Source organism: Lemur catta, chromosome 11, assembly GCF_020740605.2.
Source record: "Lemur catta isolate mLemCat1 chromosome 11, mLemCat1.pri, whole genome shotgun sequence".
NCBI classification, from domain to species: Eukaryota; Metazoa; Chordata; class Mammalia; order Primates; family Lemuridae; genus Lemur; species Lemur catta.
Genome location: NC_059138.1, coordinates 32,738,318 through 32,753,376, shown reverse-complemented (window position 1 = coordinate 32,753,376; position 15,059 = coordinate 32,738,318).

The following is a 15,059-nucleotide window of genomic DNA, read 5'->3' as shown; positions in this document are numbered from 1 at the left end:
TATCAGCTCCCTCTTTTCTGGTAATTTGTCTTAAATATTCTATGTGTCTTGGCCAATATGTGCTTTTCAACCCAGCAAGACTTCTGTGGTCTGTTTGGGTTGCATCTCCTTGTACTGCAGCCTGGAAACTGCTTCAAGGGAGTAAACTGGTGCAATTGTAGAACTCACCTTGTTTATTTCCTTCCTCTCAGAGAGCATGGTCCTGTGCTGGCTGTTCTTCAATATGCAAAAATAGTTATTTTACTTACTTCGTACATTTTTTCTAGTTGTTTATGGTGACAGGGTAAATATGATTTCTGTTACTTCATTTTGACTGGTAGTGGAACTTTTATAATGAAACTAAAATAAATCTAGAATCATACTTTTAAGAACCTTTTAGAATAGAGAATAACCTTAATTTTAGGTCTAATTGAACTGTGATAGGTCAACTTCTATAATTTAGAAGCAAGTGCTAAGTGTTGGGAGACAGTTGCTTTTTGCTTCCTAAATAGAAAGGAGTTCACATAGGAAGAGGGTTTATAGGAGGTTTTTGAAAGAGCGGGGAAACGAGTGTGAAGAGAGAGCATGGAGGAAGATACTACGTCAGGGGGATTGTTGGATTTTGCTGCGATCATTGATTCAACAAACATTACTTCGACAAACATTTTTGCCAAGTTCTTGCTATCCTGGATTTCCTGCAGTATGGAGCCAGCTAAGGAGCAAGTGCAGCCAAGTGCAGCTGCAAACATTTGGCTACCAAGCGCTCCCCCTGTGCTCATGAGCTGCTGTGGCTGCCTCCCTCTTTTAGTCCTTCGGATGCCCATTATACAGTGTCAGCACCATCCTCAGATCCTGGCAAGTGGTTTTCTGTTCTGAGTCCTGTGCTTTGGACACTCATTTTTCACAAACACAGAAAACATAAATTTATATATTTAAAAAAAAAAACACACCGGGCACGGTGGCTCACGCCTGTAATCCTAGCCCTCTGGGAGGCCGAGGTGGGTGGATCGCTTGAGGTCAGGAGTTCGAGACCAGCCTGAGCGAGACCCCGTCTCTACTAAAAATAGAAATAAATTATCTGGACAACTAAAAATATATATAGAAAAAATTAGCCGGGTATGGTGGCACATGCCTGTAGTCCCAGCTACCCGGGAGGCTGAGGCAGTAGGATCGCTTAAGCCCAGGAGTTTGAGGTTGCTGTGAGCTAGGCTGACGCCATGGCACTCACTCTAGCCCGGGCAACAAAGTGAGACTCTGTCTCAAAAACAAAACAAAACAAAACAAAACAAAACACAAGGTCCTCTGTCATTGGGACCCAGAGCTCAACCTGCAATGCCACATATAGACTCTTATGGCTGATACTATTCAGAACCCAGGGAAATGACCATCTACATCTTTTTCCCTAAGTCTTTTTAAACCACAAGTGATGACATCTGAATGCCCTGAAGGTCTGTGTGTCTTACTACTGCAGCCATTGCAGACAGACACTGCTTTGGTTTGAGGATGTGAGTAGCAGAAATGCTTAGGAAAGAAAAGAAAAAATCAATTAACTTGTTGAACTCCTCCTCTCAGATAACCTGAATGCAATAGATTCTTGCAGAATGAAATATTTTTCAGTAGTGCCAACTGTCCATGTTCTCGCTTCTCCTCATATCCCAATCTGTGGTTCTAGAGCATTGACAACAATTGCATATGGTGGCCAAGGAATATTTTGTAATATTAATTCATAATGTTATACTTTAAAATCTGTATATAAGTAGGCCTAGATGTAACATGAGTAATATGCAATACCAATTCTTTACACTGTCAACTAAATGGATTCAGAATGCTAGCATATTGTGCCAGTTTGGGTTTTCCAGAATGTAGATGACAAGACGGAGTCAGAAGTGCAAAAAATGTATTTGGGAAATGCCTGTGAAAAATGAAGGGAAGAGAAAGGAGGAGTGGGCAGGAGAAGCCTTCAGGTCACAATTCAGGTCTGACCCGTGTGAGTGGAGAGGGGGAAGGAAGGGAATTTGGGTAAGAGGAGCCTCATACTGCAATACAGCTCTGAGAATGTTTTGGCCAGCCCAGCAGGGATCTCCTATGCAAAGATTGCTAGTAAAGAAGTTCTGTAGTGAGCAGAAATGGCTAGGTCCTCGTGCCCCTGCCTTGTACCCTCTAACAGAGCTTCCTGGGAAGAGTGTGGCCTCAGCTTGACCACTCAGGCAAATCCTAAAATCACTATGCCATAGCTGGAAGCTGTAGGTAACTACACACTTCGTGGCCACTTTTCTCTTTGAGGGGAGATCTCAGGGGCCCACTTTCATGGCTGGTAAAAATTGTGAGTAATTTTACTCTTATAAAAATATTGAATGATGTTTAACAATAGTTTCAAAAACTTAAAACATCAAATTTGTTTACATAAATTTGATTTAAAATTTTGATAATCATGCTGCAACATAAATGAACCTGGAGGACATTATGCTAAGTGAAATAAACCAGTCACAAAAAGATAAATACTACATGATTCCACTCATGTGACGTATCCAAAGTAGTGAAACTCTCCAACACAGAAAGTAGAATGGTGGTTGCCAGGGGCCGGGGTTAGAGGGAAAAGGGTAATTGTTCGATAGATACAGAGTTTCAGTTTTGCAAGATGAAGTTCTGGAAATGTATTGCATGACAAGGTGCATATAATTAACACTGCTATACAGTACACTTCAAAAGATGGTAAATAATATATATGTTTTTACCACAATAAAAAATTTTAAGACTCATTTATTATAATTAGTATTTTCCTTTCAATTTTAATAGGACATCTTAAAACAAGAATCAGAAATAATTTTGATTTTTACTCTGGCCCCAGGTTTCAGTTTCTCTCAGACCTGACCTTCCTGCCCTAAGTATAGCAACCTGACCCTAACAGCCCTTTTTTTTTTTTTTTTTGGTAAATTTGTTTTTAATTTTTTATAGAGGCTGGGTCTTACTATCTTGCTCAGGCTGGTCTTGAACTCCTGGCCTCAAATGATCCTCCTGCCTTGGCCTCCCAAAGTGCCAAGATGACAGCTATGAGCCATCACACCCAATGGCCTGCTTTTTATGCTCACGTTGGTTCAGAAGTCTGATTTTACAGGCCGGATTCACAACTATAATTTGTATCCCAGTTGATATAAATAGTGCTAGGACTCCCTCCCCTAGGCCAAGCTGGGTGAAATGGACAGAGGGGGCTAATGAGGGGAGGGGATGAGGCCTCAGGTGGGCAAGTTGAGGACACTGGGATAGTACTTGGTGGGAATGTTGCCAAGACTGGAACCATCAGTGAAGGAAGAGTGGTCTAATAAGGTAGGAAATGTATATTGTCCTCAGAGGAAAGTGCACAGTGAACTTAATTACAGCCCATAACGGACACATCTGAACTTTTCATTTGTCTTAAAGAGGAAAATCACATAACTGACCCACTCTTCAGACACAGTTTTAGCTGTCACTTAAAGACGATGTCAAACAGGACATTGCACATGCAGGAATACTAACTGAAAACCTTGAACATAGTCTCAAGATTTTCATTAACTCAGATCCACCTGGCTGAGTTACACTATTTTCAAAAGGTTAAATGGTGCTCGCTTTGGCAGCACATATACTAAAATTGAAATGATATAAAGAAGATTAGCAATAATTAAAATAATTAGAAAAAAAGGTTAAATGCTTGGTAGTAGGGGTAAGGCATTTGGGGAAATCTTAGAATTGCACATATCAGAGCAAATTAGTTATGTCCACAAAGTACTGTTATTGGGAACACAATGCTAATGGATGCAAAATAACAACCCCTCCCCACTGGGCAGCATCCAGATGGCAGAATTTCCAAGATGTTTGGCTTTGAAATAGACACTTAACCTTTCTGTGGCTTCTGTTCCTCATCCATAGCAAAGAGGACTATGTAGTTCTTATCTCATTAAATTACTGTGATGATTAAATGCAATTATGCATCTGAATAAAACACTAGAACAGGGCTTGGCACATACCAAGAATTCAATAAATATTATTAATAATTATTGTGTCTTTATTCATGTGGATTTGCTCTCCTTCAGGGATTGATTACACGTCTAAGCTTAGCTGGCTGCCTTGCAAAATGTGCTCATTTTGAGAATGTCGTGTGGATCAGTTTAAACTCATCACCACTGCCAGCGAAAAATAAATCAGCTCAAACATCCTATAATAACGGTGGTGGGTCATCCTTGTACCAAAAGACAGAATACGAGTTAGGGTAGACAGTCCATTTTAAATCGCTGCTGTAAATCTACCATGCAGGTTTTGAAGTGATTTTTCTAAAGGGCATAAAAGGAGTTTATTTGTCATGCCTACTCTTGAAATATGCTACAGATGCTATGAAAAATAGGAACAAGAAGTGGGAGGCAAAGTTCTTAGATGAATGTGAGATTTAAGATATCACTTCACAGAGACATCACCAAAGAGTTTTGGTCTTGTTTTCTTATATTTCAAAATTGTGTCCCACATGTCTCAACAGTAACATCTTGAAGATGGCTGAATGGATGATGAGAAAAGCAAATGGTTCCATCTGGCACTCCAAGGCCCCTGCTTTGCTACTGCTGACCATTCACCCCCAAAGGCCAAGAAGCCCTGGGACCAGAAACTTCTATATCACCTTAGAATTCCAAATTGGTGGTATCAACAGAGAATCTGGGAATTCGGTGAGCCTTGAAAAATACTTGAAATGGTTAAATTGAATTTTATTTGACCTGTTTAGATTTATTAAGATGTATTTCTCCTGCTCCGGCCAACCTCGCTTTGCATGGGAAGCCATAATCCCTTCCATTCACTCCCATGTGCCAGTTCTGAACATTTTCTCCCTTGAAAGGCAGACGTCGGAGAACAAGGCCGTAAGCCTTGAAATTCCATTCCTTGCTTTGTTTTGCAGCCCGCCTTTGAGTTCCAGTTTCGTGTCTGAGGAATCATTCACCTGTTGACACTGGACATTTCAAGGAAAGGAAGTTCTCCAGACATGAATGATTTAGCCCATTTAGCCTTAGGGTAAACATTTCCCCTAAAAGATACCTAGGAGTCATTTTGATACAAAGGCTCCTAAGGCAAAACTCACCCCCTTCTAACATTCGAACAGGACCTGAGTGTGCTGCCTGAACGCACACACACGCTGACTGCTTCCGTGAGACAGATCACAGCTCTCAAGATGGACCTCAACACCCCAGGTTTCTTCCATTTGCTTGTTTCTTATGGCTTCGAATTTCCTCCTTCTCCTGTTCACCATTCTTACATTACTTTTTGGCCACATGCTTCTGAAAGTGAGGTTCCTGGAGTGAAATATTTGGCTCCAGATGTGGTGTGACAGGTCCAGGTAGGTACGTGATAACCTGTGAAACAGATAATTCCTGCTTCAGAAGCTTCTGGACAGAACCTAGACTATACTCAATAAATGCTTTCAGCAACGCTTAGGATGGTTAAGAAGTCCAAGCTGTCATTTTAACCTTTCCTGCTTTGAAGTTCCAGAGAGAAGAACTTGCTGTCACCCTGCTTTTATCCTCTGACTTTAATTAAAAAGCTTCTCCATCTTACCCCAAATCCTGCCTAAGAATCCAAACATCCCCAGGCTGCAGATCGACTTTGTGAGAGCCAATAGACTTTTTTCATCGATTGGCTGTGGATGTTCAAACTTGCCTACAAGTTTATGGAATGAGCCGTCCTCAAACACACCATGTTGGATTTTCTTTTCTTGCCCCCAGGATATCTTGGGTGCATGCTGTTTCTGGACTCTCTCAGTTATTAGAATAGTCTTGCTTTCAGGTATTAAAAACTCTAGTTCAGATGAAAACTTTACCTCTTACCCCTACTCCCACCCTTTTTGCCCAGCCTGGGTCTGACCTGCAGTCCCCTAGACCAGCAGTGGGGACAGATGTGGGGGTCTGTATTTCCCCTTCCTCACACCCTGCCTCTGCGTCCTCTACGCTTTGGTTGCAGAAGAGGACGGCAGGAAAAGGACATCCTGCCTTTTAATGTAGCTGGTGCTGTTTGTAGTTGTCTCTCAGATATCAAATGCCCTTTGTGATGGGGAACGTCCCAGTGCTGGGCTTTCTCTCCCGAGGCACTTCTGAGGATGTGATGTCCCCTCCCCCACCGCCACCCATCAAGGGCCTTCTCATGACACTACTTTCTGACCCAGGAACTGCACTCTCTGTCTGATTTCCTATGACTCCCCCTCAGGTCCTAGTGTAGAGTCCTCAGCTGGGGTCTCCTCATCCCCACAGGCATCCTGCAGCCCGAGGACCCTCTGTGAGGTCCATCTGGCACTTGGGAAACAGGCATCCTTGCCCCCAGGTGGTAGAAGAGTTGCCTACTCCACTGCAGTTCTCCGCTCTTGCTTTGGCAGCTCTAGCCGGTCTCACCTTACACCTTCCAGGTGAGAATCAGGTACCAATTTCTGTGCTCTTCAAACTCTGGGGGTCATGTGTCAAGCTTTCTTACTTTGGTCTCATGGCAATCTCTTCACTGGCCTCTCCTCCCAATAAAAGATTTTATTGTAGGCTGACGGCTTCTTCCGTAAAGTCTTTTTTTCATCCATCTCCTTGATAGTATTTCTTCACTGAACTATGCTCAATATTTTTGTACGTGTCTGCATGCATGCTAAACTTCAACAAAGAAGCTTATTTAAACATTTTCAGATTCATCTTGTATTGAGAGTTACACCTTATCTTAGCTTTAAATTGCTTTGCTACAACCTCTGACGAGTTTAGGAATACACACATGTGTGAAGGGAGCTTCTTTACCTACATGAGGACCTAGCCCAGGGTTCCTTTATAGCAGTGGTAATTGCACAGTTACGTGACTTGGAGGTGCTCATTTGCAGTCACCATTAACCAAAACAATGAGGCAACTTCTGTGTGCTCTAGAGAGTCTAACAGGAATTTAAGATTTTCAAGGGCGCCAAGCTGCATGTGAAAGAACCCCAACAGTTAAGAGCCTTGTAATTTGATAATGAGAATAGTTGAGTATTTATTTCTGTTTTGTAACTTCAGACTTGTTGGACCTGTTTTCAAAAACTGAGACATACATGAACTCTTTTCTTGAAATCAGAAAGAGTCAGCTGAACTGCAGAATAAGCTAAGTGACTGAAGAACATTTTATTACCTCAAATGGAAATATTTTGGGGGAACTTTCTTTCTTACATACTATATTCAGTGTAGTGACAAATACCCTAGACTTTCTGTATCTTACCTCTCACTAATCACTGTCTCGGAGAATGTGTCTTACCTTGATAGAAATGGAAGCTTCCCTTTGGGGAGATCATTATGTATTTCTGAGCATCCTGCTGGTGCCTTAGCAAGTGTTCTCTAAACCCTGGAGTCCCCTGACTATTCTGGGTACCAATGGTGATACCCAGGCCTTGGCTGGAAACCCCCACCCCCACCTGGAGCAACCCATTTCATCTCATTGAATGGCCTTGGAAGTCAAGCCGCATCCTTGTGGTCGTCTCTGGGTGTTTCTTTTTGAAGTGGGAAAGACTGTTAGGGAAGGTGACCTTCTGATGCAGCTTTTCACAGTTTAACATGAGGCGTAACAGCTGTGTTTTCTGAAATAAGCAACTTCCCCAAACAATGATCCTTATTCACCGTTAAGATTTTTCTCAGAAGGTAAAAATCACCACTTAAAGTTAAAGATGGGTTAATCAAATTAGCAGGCCACTCATGTTATCTTATTATATGACTGCACAATCCAAAAAGTAGAAAGACACAGTCTAGTGGCTTATAGAGGAGATTATAAGAATTTGCTCATAGGTTGAAGATTTTCTGATGAGTTACAAAATGGATTTCACTTACAGGGGCAAATCCCTCTCTAATCCTGGAGGCACTGTACAAAAAAAAAAAAAAAAGCACACTTACTTTACGCACAATAGTTTTGACATTTTATCAGCATGCAATTAAAATCCCTTTGTTTAAAGTTCTGGCTGTAAATTCTTGAACAGATAGAAGCCCAGAATGAACCGTGTTATGCATTTCGGAAAGAAGAAATTAATTTGACAACTCGTAGTTCCATCCGGGGAGAGAGTGAGCGGTGCAGTGCTGCACTCTACGGGCTGCTGGGGAAATGTACAGAATGCATTTTGTGTGTCTGCCAAGAAAGTCTTCCTGAGGAAATACCTCGTATCACGTCTCTGGGAATAATCTGGCAGCCTAATCAACACCAAAACATTTCTTTTGACAGAAGGGCAAGAGAAACACAATAAGCTAAGCAACAGAGGGGAAAAGGTGGAAATTAAATATGTTAAGACTCCTTTGGTGGATGCTGTAGACTTAATGTTTGTGTCTCTCCAAAATTTATATCTTGAAGCCCTAACCTCCAGTGTGATGGTATTCGGAGGTGGGGCCTATGGGAGGTGATTAGGTCATGAGGGTGGAGCCTCATGGATGGGATTAGTGCCAAGAGGAAGAAGAGGTCAGGATCTTCTCTCTCTCTGGGTAAATGCAGCAAGAAGGTGGCTGTCTGCAAACCCAAAAGAGGGTCCTCACCAAAACCCAGTTGGCCGACACCTTGATCTTGGACTCACCAGCTTCCAGAACTGTGAGAAGTAAATGTTTGTTGTTTAAGCCACCCAGTGTGTGGTATTATAGTCTATGTTGTTACAGTAGCCCCAACTGACTAAGACGATGGGGTTTGATCAAAGTGAAGACGAAGTGAGAAAAGCAAAACAATAGGAAAAGCAAGTTTGGTGTTGCTCACATATTCAATAACCAGCCTGGATTTGTTCAAGTAGAAAAATCCATGCAGTTGTAGACAAATGTCCTAATCTGGAGTTTGGGTGCAATAGCATGGATATTAAAAGGAAAACACACTTGGCATGTTTCTCCCGTTGGCTTATCTGGTTTCCCACAAACGAAAAGGTTTTACAAGCTAGTGTTTGCTCTTCATTACAACACACTTAAAATGAGATGAACAATGGTTTTGTTTGAAATTGGACTAGAATGCCTGCCCTTGGAGGCTCGGAAGCCACAGCTCCTTCTGGGACCTGGCATTAACGTGCACTTTAACCTTCTAGGATTTCATCAAATCAGGGAAATGTGCAAAATGGGAAAGAAAACATAAAAGCTTTTTTAAAAATCCATTTGTTTAATTTATTTAAATATATACCGACAATGTGATCTTTTGATATTATCATTGGTATGTATTTTTTAATGGGCTTTTTTTCCCTCCATTTGGGGGAAGTATTGCTGATATAGTCTTATCTTTTTCTCAGATTCCATGTGATCAAGGACCTGCCACTGCTGGTTAGATGGGACAGTGACGTGTGTCTGGCTTTGGAACAGTGTAGCAAAATTTGGTCTAAATGAGGCTCATGTCCTTGATCTTGGCCTTATTACCACTAGTCTCTATTCAAGTCATTATAAATTATTCTTAAATGTTAACTTTCTCTCAGATCCAGAAATTCCTAGATGGTAGAATGGTACTGAGGAATGGATCTTACAGATGTGCTTGTTTGAGTCTCTAATTTTAGTACTGAAAATCCTGTGTCCTGGATCATAATCTACGGCTGCCTCCAACCCCGACTCTTTTCACATTGAGCCTTGTTTTATGGTTCTTATTCACTGAAATTCATTAGGCTCTTCCCTCCTGTAATAGTGGCAGTGAGTTGGTAGAGAATCAATTATCAGTCCATGAATTCCTATGTCATAAAATATCAGAAAAAGCACCAGAGAAATCTATGAAACCTGGTGTGCAAAGAACTCAGGCTACCTCTGGTTAGGTGACTTCAATTCAATGAGACAAAAATACTATTGATCATCTACTCTACCAACAGCTGTTTTTCTTATTTCCAATCTCTCAATGCCACAGTTAGGTTTACATCTGGCCATTAATTTGATCTAGCAGAGAAACACTGTCCCCAGTCTTTTTGTGAGATCATTTGGTAGAAAAGATTTATCGGCCACCAAATAAGCACTCCCCTTTCATTTTTGGAAACAGGACTCTTCGCTGGGCAGCAGTGTGCCCGACAGTAGCCATAGAGAGTATACTTTTGCAGCCCTAAGGTATGAACCAGGACTGACCTAAGCCAGAAGGAGTCTTGTTTCTCTGTCTTGGAGAAGGCATGTGACCTAGCTCTGACCATGACATCCAAGAGCAAGCGTGCTAGGGAAAAGACTGTCCTGATAAAAGCCAGAGCTGTACGAGAAGAAAGGTATATTTGCCCATTCTCATCCCGTCCTGCTATGGAGCTGTTAAGTGAGCCTGGGCTGCCTAATCCTGGCAGACGTCTTACAGCCACAAGGTGTTAATTCTGTGGATGATACCACTGCGAGCTGACCACACCTGGGAGATCCTAGCTCTGAACTTCTTGTTCTTTATGGTTTAAGCCTTGGTAGTTGAATATTCTGTTACTTAGAGCTGAATGTATCTCGGCTGCTTACAGATGGTCGAAAGTCTAGGTGGGAGGTGATGCTGCTTCACACTGCTGCCTGGAGGAGTATTAGAATTTGGCCACCCTACCTTCTACTCATTACTACCTTCCTAGTTGCTACTTTGATTGTACAGTGTTCTAAGAGCCCGAAGGAGTATACATAGTTCAGTAAACTCTGGGATTGTATAAAAGTAGCCTCTATTTATAACCTGAAGCTGGCCACTAAAGCTGTGGGTTGAAGGACATCAAAATCCTCCATCCAACATATAAAATAAATGAAACCATATAAAATAAATTTCCTTATTACCTGCTTTCAAGTCTAAAATTCTATCTGTAGAGATTAATTTCTTAGAGCCTTCCCTTAAATTACATATTACCTTGAGCAGAGATCGACATCCTGCTCTTACCGGCTCCCCTGTGAACTGAGATGGAGAACTGCAAGATGGAGAGAAAATGAATCGAATCTTAGGATCCACGGGTTGGCAGGAATCTACGAGATCACCTAGCCTCACACCTTTGTTTTGTAGATTAAAAAAAAAATGTGGACCAAGGAGGTTTAAGAATTTACCCGGATAATATCCACATTCAAGCCAGAACCCTGGTTTCCAGACTTCCAGCCCAGGGGATTTTCCCCTGTTGCCACCCAAATTAAGTGTGTGAACAGCACATTTTGAACACCTGGAGGAAGAACCTTGCTGCATTTCTCTTGCAGTCTGTGGACTTGACTTCATTTGCATAGTAAGTATACTTGGCGGGGGGCGAGTGTGGCATGAAAGGAGGAGCTGACAGACCTCGAAGGGGGCAGATGCATGGACACAGCCCTCCCGGTTTTGCTGAAGTCTAACCCTGCCCCCTATCCACTGGAAAGGGCAGTTCCTTCTCTCACTCTTCCCACTTCCATTCTTTCTTACTTGCTAGACTAAATACATGTTTGTTTTAAATACTCAGCCCATTCAGTGTCATGACATGCCACATTTACAATAGCTCCACCTTCATTAAAGAAGCCTATTTCTGAGATTTATAAAATAAATCACTACCATATCTGTTTATTAAAGTTTCAGAGACTCTGTGTCTGTGGGACCTTCAAATAAAAGTGTTTCTCAAAATGGGTTTAAATAGGTTAAATTTTTCAGACATGCTCCCATGTTTTTGTCAAGCATTTAAGGATCTAGAAAGTAACGCTTATTCCATTTAAAAGAATTTTTACTTTTTCTAAAAAAGCAAGAATGTCTTGCAAGGCCAACAGTAATCAGTCTCTGTGTTAGACATGCAGTTTCTAAATATGTTCTTTCAAAAGAAGCCACAGGCATAATTGTTTTTGTGGTTTGTTTTTGCAAAGACACACGATCCTATTCCAAATGTTCCTAAGACCGTAAATCTTGGAATGGTTTCTGTGTTCTCTTGCCCTCTGCTGGCTAAATTGAGACCTTCCTAAGAACATGCCAGTCAGATACCCTGTAGGTCACAGATGTACAGTCTCCATCCTGCTCGTTTTGGGGCCTATTTGGCAACGCCCTCTCAACAATTTTTATGCCAGAGATAGACATCTAGCTTTAGATCCCCTGCTTCTCATCAAGATATCCACAACCTGATGGCTCCAGTTCGCGAGATCTGTCCCTTCTCAAGCTTCTATTGTATTTATCCCCTCCATCCTATGATTAGCAACTTATTATATCCTATAGTATTCCTGAGTTGTCTCTAGCACATAATTACGTAAATTATCACATAGGTGAGTAAACATAAGGTGTGTCATTGTGTCTTGTATACTAATTGCCCGGTGTTTGTCTTGTTTCCCCAGTGGGACTGTCATCTCTCTAGGCTTTCATTCAACCTCATCAACTGGATTCAAGAGAGGCCTTGGCCATGGAAACCAAGCCAGCACACCTCTCCTAGCCCTCCATGGGGTCATGAGGGGCCCCTCGTGCTGGCTGTAACCCTGGCATTCCCAGGCATCCTCCAGTCCACCTACAGTGGCCAAGATGGAGCACACGTGCTTGGGTAAGGTCAGCCCTTCCCTGGTGGGCTGAGGGGAGAGGGGAGCAGCACCCAGTTGGAGACCTGTATTCTCCCTCTCCTGCTGGCGGCCAGCCCCAGCTGACATCCCTGAGGCTCTGCCAGTGCTCTCTCCTCCCGCCCATGTGACCCTCACAAGTCTGGTGTTCTGGGGTCAGCTCCCGAGCAACTGCTGCTTCTAGATTTCCATTAATACTTACTTGCCCATTTACATCCAAATTGAAATCTATTATTGTGTCTTTTAGTTATTCTGAAGGTGTATGATTTTTTTTTTCTCTCTCTTTTTTGAGCTGTACTTTTTTTCCCCCCAGAGGGAGAGTATGTGGAGAAATTTGAATTTGGGTGGCTGGCATCATTACCCTATCGGGAAATGGTGGAAGTTCTCTTCTGATTTTTTGTTTTGTTTTCTCAGTGAGGTAGAAACAAGATGATCAGCCGCACGAGGATGGGAGAGGAGAGAGGAGGTGGTGTGAATAGCTGTCGGGGAGCTGGAGGTGGAAGGACCAGGTAGTGTGACTGTCGTGGAGCACTGAAGCACTGCTTGAGGTTTGTGGTAATAAATTTAAAGTAAGACCAGTCAGCATGATCGTGGGCTTTTCTCCAGCCACGTTCAGCTGCATCCTGTTGTGGTTTTGCCAAACAAGTACAAAGAAATGTGCTAAACAGATAGGAGGAAAATTTTAAAGCACTCCTGTGAAACACAAAAGTAGAAAGTCATGTCACGTTCTTGGATTAGACAATGCAGTATCATGGAGATGCCAATTCTCCCCATGTTAATGTCTACGTTTATTGTGATCACATTAAAAGTAGCCATTTATTTTTTCCTGGAGTGAGAGAAGTTGATTCTAAAGTACATAAGAAAAATTAACAAGAGTGTTCAGGAAATGGACAAGATATGAACTGGTTATTTAAAGCAGAAAAAAATTTTAAAAAGAAAATAGGCCAAATGCAGTGGCTTATGCTTATAATCCCAGTGCTTTGGGAGGCTGAGGCAGAAGGATCACTTGAGCCCAGAAGTTCAAGATCAGCCTGGACAACACAGCGAGACTCAGTCTCTACAAAAAAAAAAGAAAAGAAAAAAAATTAGCCAGGCATGGTGGCTTATGTCTATAGGCCCAGCAACCCAGGGGCTGAGGTGGGATGATTGCTTGAGTCCAGGAATTTGAGGCTGCAGTGCCACTGTACTGTAGCCTATGTGACAGAGTGAGACCCTGTCTCAAAAAAAAAAAAAGGACTCAAATATATGAAAAGCTTCTCAATCTCACTTATATTAAGAGAAGAGTGAATTATAGGCATTTAAAAATATTAGTGCTCACCTATCTGATTGGCAAAACTCAAAAAGTTTGCCAATGCACTCTATGGATGAGGCTGCAGAATAGGTATTGTCATCATCTGGTTGGAGTACAAAATGGTGCAGCCACCCTGGGGAATAATCTGGAATTACCTAAGAAAACTACGTTTGCATTTAACTGTTGATTGAGCAATTCTACTTTTTTTTTTTTTGAAACAGAGTCTTGCTCTGTTGCCTGGGCTAGAGTGTGGTGGCCTCTAGGAGTTAGCCTAGCTCACAGCAACCTCAAATTCCTGAGCTCAAGGGATCCTCCTGCCTCAGCCTCCCAAGAAGCTGGGACTATAGGCATGTGCCACTACACCAGCTATTTTCTATTTTTAGTTGCCTGGCTAATTTCTTTTCATTTTTTTAGTAGAGACGGTGTCTTGCCCTTGCTGAGGGTGGTCTTAAACTCCTGACCGCAAGCTATCCTCCCACCTTGGCCTCCCAGAGTGCTAGGATTACAGGCGTGAGCCACCACACCTGGCACAATTCTACTTTTAAGAATCTCTACAAATTCAAAACAATATGTGCAGGAAGTTATTTATTGCACGGCATTATTTATGATAGTGTTAGGTAGATAGCAAGGGATTCTGGGTCTCCTAGGGATGAAAGTGGGTGCCTCTGTGGTTCACCCTCACCCCCCAATGGGCTTTCAGAAAGGCTCATGGGAGAGCTGGATACACAGTAAGACTGAGGTCATATAACTCCCAACTGTCCAATCAAAGTGGTTCTATGGTGACGTCTCAGCCACAAAGGAGGTGGCAATCCATGCACTGTAAAACAAGACCCAGACCATAACCAAGCCCTTTTTGCTCTCTCTCTTTTGCTACAACAATGGGTCTGGTCATCATCTGTGGCATATGTATCATACTCTGTAAACCTATATCTTGCTCTTGCTCTATAATCCTACTTTTTTGTCCTTAATAAACCTCATTTTTGTGCTTGCCTCACTTTGGTGCATCTGGTCATTCTTCAGCCATGAGTGCACCAAGAACTGACATTTCAGACTGCAACCTGACAATAGCAAATCGTTATAAACAATCCAAATATCCATTACCTGGAGACTTGTTCAATGAACTGTGGTACATCCACAAAATAGAGAATGGAGCAGCGATTAAAAAGGCAAAGAGAAAGCTCTCAAAAAACCGAGATCCAGAACGCAAGATCGGATGAATAGATAAAAGATATGTATAGAATGCTATCTTTTGTGTAAGAAAGGCAGGGAAATGAAAACATTTGCTTATTTTTGCCAAAAGCAAAAGCCCTGGAAGAATAAATAAAAAATTAGTAAAAGTGATTTCTTAGAGGACAGGGAAAAGGGGCTGAGGAGATGGA